We start from the raw sequence: 6,000 nt of genomic DNA, 5'->3' as shown, positions 1-6,000 counted from the left end.
CAAGGAAGATCAAAATACTCAATTTGAAAATGAGGAAGTGCAAGCTTCTGCATCTAAAGACTCCAAGAAAAATGGAAGTTGGGTTCAGGTTATGACAGAACTCAAAAAAGATTTTGAAAATCAAATAAGGGAGAGAGAAGAAAAATTGGGAAAAGAAATGAGAGAGATGTAGGAAAAACATGAAAAAGAAGTCAGCAGCTTAGACAAGGAAGATCCAAAAAAATGCTGAAGAAAAATAACATGTTAAAAACCAGCTTAGGTCAAATGGATAAAACAGTTAAAAAATTTATTGAGAAGAATGCTTTAAAAAGCAGAATTGGCCAGATGGAAAAGGAGATAAGAAAGCTCTCTGACGAAAACAAATCCTTCAGATGTAGAATGGCACTAAAGGAAGCTGATGACTTAGCAAGAAATCAAGACACAATAGCTCAACACCATGAAAAATTTAGAAGAAAATGTGAAGCATCTCATTGAAAAAACAACTGATCTGGAAAACAGATCCAGAAAAGATAATTTAAAAATTATTGGGCTCCCTGAAAGTCATGATCAGGAAAAGAGACTTGACCTCATTTTTAAAGAATTCCTACAGGAAAATTGCCCTGATATTCTAGAAGCAGAGGGCAAAATAGAAATGGAGAGAATCCACTGATCTCCCCTGAAAAGAGATCCAAAAAAAACAACCCCCCAGGAATATTATAGCCAAGTTCCAGAACTCCCAAGTCAAAGAGAAAATATTACAAGCAGCCAGAAGGACACAGTTCAAATATCATGGAGCTGCAGTCAGAATTACACAGGACTTAGCAGCAACTACATTAAGGGCTTGTAGGGCTTGGAATATAATATTCCAGAAGGCAAAAGAGCTTAGAATGCAACCGAGAATCAACTACCCAGCAAAACTGAACATACTCTTCCAGGGGAAAAGATGGACTTTCAATGAAACAAGGGAATTTCAAATGTTCCTGTTGAAATGCCCAGAGCTGAACAGAAAGTTTGACCTTCAAATACAGGACTCAGATGAAGCATAGAGAGTGGAGGAGAGGGGTAAATTATGAAGGACTTAATGCTGATGAACTGCATGTATTCCTGCATAAAAAAAATGATGCTGATAATACTCATATGAACTTTCTCGTTTAATAGAGCAGGTAGAAGGAGCTTTTATAGATGAAACAAAGCAGAAAGCTGAATTTGAAGATATAGTGTAAAAATGGAGTCAATGGCTAAAGGGGAAATGTACTGGGAATAAGAGAAAGGAAAGGTGGAATAGGCTAAGATATTTCATATAAAAGATATTTTTTTTTGCAATGAGCTTTTGCAATGATATGGAAGGGGGGAAGGCAAGGGAGAATGAGGGAACCTTCACTTTCATCAGAGGTGGCTCAGAGAGGAGACAGAATACACACTCAATAGGATATAGACATCTAGGTTAAAAAGGAGAGAAAGGGGATGGGGGAAGGAGGAGGATGTGAGTGATAGAGGAAAGGGTAGACCACAGGAGAGAATAGTCAGATATAACACATTTTCTTTTTTACTTTTTGTAAGATGCCGGGATTGGGTGACCTGTCCAGGACCACAGGGCTGGGTAGTTGCTGGATCTCTGGGGTGGTATGTGGGCTTGGGGCCTCTTGGCCCCAGGGCCATTGCTCTGTCCTCTGAACCACTCAGCTATCCTACAGCACATTTTAGAAGGGGGACAGAGTGAAAGGAGACAGAAAATATAATATATGGTAGTGGGGAGCAATGGGTAGGGGGAATTACAATCAGTAACAGCAACTGTGGAAAAATATGGAAGTAATCTCTGTGATGGACTTGTGATAAAGAATGTGATCCACCTGAGACAGAGCTGATGGTATCAGAACACAAACTGAAACACATTTTTTTCTCTTTCTTTTACTTTATTTCTCATAAGTTTTTTTGTGGGGGAGGGGTATTATGGTTACTCTTAAACAAGAATATTTTAGTAATGGATAAATAAAGTCATATTAACCAAAAAAAGAAAAAAGAAACCAGGAGAGATGGAAATTCAGGGAAGCATAGAAGGATTTGCATGAACCAATACTGAGCATGATAAACAGAACCAGAAAAACATTGTAAATCCTAACAGCAACAAGGGGGTTGTTCATCATCCTTGATGGATTTGCTCATTCCATCAGTGCAATAATCAGAGACGATTTTGGACTATCTGTGATGGAGAATACTATCTGTATACAGAGAAAGAATTGTGAAGTTTGAACAAAGACCAAAGACTATTGCCATTTAGAAAAAAAAATTATCTTATTATGTAATTTTGCTATCTCTTATACTTCATTTTTCTTCCTTAAGGATATGATTTTTCTCTCTCATCACATTCAACTTAGATAAATGCATACCATGGAAACAATGTAAAGACTAACAGACTACCTTCTGTGGGAGGTTGGGGGAGGGAAGCAAGAATAGGGGTAAATTTATAGAACTCAAAATAAATAAAATCTTTCATTGAAAAGTAAAAAAAAATAAAAAAATTAAAGTTATTACAGATGGTATTCTCCATCACAGTAACCCCAAAATTGTCCCTGATTGTTGCACTGATGGAATGAGCAAGCACATCAAGGTTGATCATCACCCCCATGTTGCTGTTAGGGTGTACAATTGATTCTTCTGGTTCTTCTCATTTCACTCAGCACCACTTCATGCAAATCCTTCCAGGCTTCCCTGAATTCCCATCCCTCCTGGTTTCTAAGAGAACAATAGTGTTCCATCACATACATATACAGTTTGTTAAGCCATTCCCCAACTGAAGGACATTCACTCAATTTCCAATTCTTTGCCACCACAAATATGGCTGCTATGAATATTTTTGTTCAAGTGATATTTTTACCCTTTTTCATGATCTCTCCAGGGTATAGACACAGTAGTGGTATAACTGGATCAAAAGGCATGCACACTTTTAATTGCCCTTTGGGTGTAATTCTAAATTGCTCTCCAGAAAGGTTAGATGAGTTCACAGCTCCACCAACAATGCATTAGTGTCCCAGATTTCCCGCATCCCTTCCAACATCGGTTATTGCCCTTTCTGGACATATCAGCCAGTATCAGCCAGTCTGAGAGGTGTGAGGTAGTGCCTCAGAGATGCTTTAATTTGCATTTTTCTAATCAGTAATGATTTAGAACAATTTTGCATATGACTGTAAGTTACTTTGATTTCTTCACCTGTAATTGCTTCTGCATATCCTTTGACTAGGGAATGGCATGTTTTTTCATAAATTTGACTGAATTCTCTATATATTTTAGAAATGAGTCCTTTGTCAAAAATACTAGTTGTAAAAATTATTTTCCAATTTACTACATTTCTTTTGATCTTGGTTACAGTGGTTTTGTTTGTGCAAAAGCTTTTTAATTTAATGTAATCAAAATTATCTAGTTTGTTTTTAATGATGTTCTCCATCTCTTCCTTGGTCATAAACTTTCCTTAGATCTGACAGTGTTTACCTGATTTTTTAAAAAATTGTATCTTTTCTTTAGAAAGAAAAATTACTTTTTTATGATTATAAGAAACTCATGTTCTTTGCCCTCAAGGGAGCTAAAACTGTCTGAAAAGGACCAACAGGTTTTAAAAGACTGAGTTCAATGAGTTCAATCATTAATGAAGTCTTGGGCTGCACTGAGAGGTATTATTTCCAGGAATAAGGAGATGCCCTGGTTAGATATTATCTGTAGTATTGTATTTCTCTAGGGCACCATGTTTTAGACTTGTTCTCCTTGACTCCAAAGGGCAAAACTAAATATCATAGGTGGAAAGCTACAAGTAAATATAGGTTCCATATTAGAAGGGATGCCTCCATTAACTAGCATTAGAGACCTACTGGAGTTTTTCCTTACTCAAATACTCTTAAAAAGTATCCTACAAGAATTAAAGTTACAAAAAAAAGTTAGGAGTTTTATCTTGGGAGCTGGTGGATTCCCCCCTCAATAGCCATCTTCAAGTAAAGGATTACATAGTCAAAGGGCATAGGTTGAACTATAATAATATTTTATATAATTTATATCTATAATTTATATATTTATATCTATAATTTATATATTTATAATTATAAAAAACATAATTTTAAGCAACAGTTTAAAATAAATATCTAATTAGTCCCATTTGCATTGTGAGGTACTTTCCTCCCAGTCTACAACACTAACTTGTTTCAATACTCTAATAGGAAACTAAAATCAATATACAAATGCCTTCTTTATGAACCTCTGAAGGCTAACAAGTGTTTATAGATTTACCTGTCAGAGATCTTTTGGCCTAAAATTTTTCTTTCTTGAAGAGTCAAAAGGCACTTTTTACCCCCTCAGAAAATGTTAAAGAAATTTCTGAAAAGTACTATAGCTTTTCCCACAAGTATTAAAATGTTATGATTATCCATGACTGTAAACAAAAGTATTTTTATATAAAGATATGAAGGTGGGAAGTGGTCTATCTCTATTTTCTTTGAATTCACTTGAAAAAATGGAAAATCTTTATGTTTAAGAACAGTTGTTTCCTCTATACCAAGATAAGATCCAAATGGATATAGGATTTAGACATAAAAAAACAGTAAAACCTTGAAGGACTCGCTCAATCCATCAGTGCAACAATCAGAGACAATTTGGGGCTGTCTGTAATAGAGAATACCATCTGTCTCCAAAGAAACAACTGTGGTGTTTGAACAAAGACCAAGGACTATTACCTTTAATTTAGAAATAAAACCTTATATCTTATTGTCTGATCTTGCTCTCTCTTATACTTTGTGTTTCTTCCTTAAGTATATGATTTCTCTCTCATCACATTCAATTTGCATCAATGTATACCATGAAAACAATGTAAAAACTGGCAAATTGCCTTCTGTGGGGGGGGGGGGAGGGAAGTAAGATTAGGGGAAAATTTGTAAAAATCAAAATAAATAAAATCTTTTAAGTACCAAAAAACCCCAGTTGTTTCATATATAGCTACTCATTCTTTACTTCCCAAAATGTCAAAAGATAAAAAATATGCAAAAATATTATTTCTGTGTAGTTACCTCCAGCAATTAAACTGTGTCTTTCTCCAATATTTCTTATGAAATGGCCTAGTCAAATTCTGTCCCCTCCATTATATTCTAGAGAGAGAGTTTGAATTTAAAAACTGAGAACAACACTGTTCCAAACTATTCCACAAGAATCACATGTAGGACCTAGAGCTGTAATTTCGAATTTCATGGAATAAAGCATTGAGGACACTGGCCTTCTTTGCTGCTCCTTGCATGTGACACTACATATCTGGACTGAGTTTTCCCTCCCTGCCTTCCCTTTGCCTGGGACACTCTCTCTCCCTCCTCATCTCTGCTTTCACAGCTAACATCCCACCTTCTGTATAAGAAAATGTATCCCAGGTCTCCTTAATCTTAGTGCCTTCCTTCTGAAACTAATGTTGACTTCCCTGCTCTTCCCCACCCATAGCATTCTGTATCTGGACTCCTAGTTTGTTCACCACTGGGTTTGACCCTCCCTCATTTCTGCCTCTTGGCTTTCTTCAAATCTCAGTTAAAATCTCACTTTCTACAAAAAGCCTTTCCAGCTTCCTTAATTTTAGTGTCTTCTTTGAGATTTATTCTAATTTATCCTGGATAAATCTAGTACATTGTTTGCATTAGAATGAATTCCTTTTTCTTGTTTTTCATAGTATCCTCAGATCACAGTGCCTGACACCAATTGATAATTAATAAATTCTGGTTAAGGGGAAAAGACCTACACATACAAAGATATTTATAGCAATTTATAGCAGGCAGCAAAGAATTGAAAACTGAGGGAATTCCCATCAATTGGAGAATGATGATATATGAATGTTATGGAGTACTATTGTACTATAAGAAATGATGAGCAGACAGAATTCAGAAGCCTAGAAGAATTTATACAAACTGATGCTGAGTGAAATGAACAGAACCAGGGAAACATTGTACCCAGTAACAGCAAAACTATGATGATCAGTTGTGATAGACTGGCTCTTCTCAGCAATGC

The sequence above is a fragment of the Macrotis lagotis genome, chromosome 3 (assembly GCF_037893015.1).
Source record: "Macrotis lagotis isolate mMagLag1 chromosome 3, bilby.v1.9.chrom.fasta, whole genome shotgun sequence".
Taxonomy (NCBI): domain Eukaryota; kingdom Metazoa; phylum Chordata; class Mammalia; order Peramelemorphia; family Peramelidae; genus Macrotis; species Macrotis lagotis.
The sequence above is the reverse complement of the archived record's forward strand: the minus strand, read 5'-3'. Positions refer to the sequence as shown.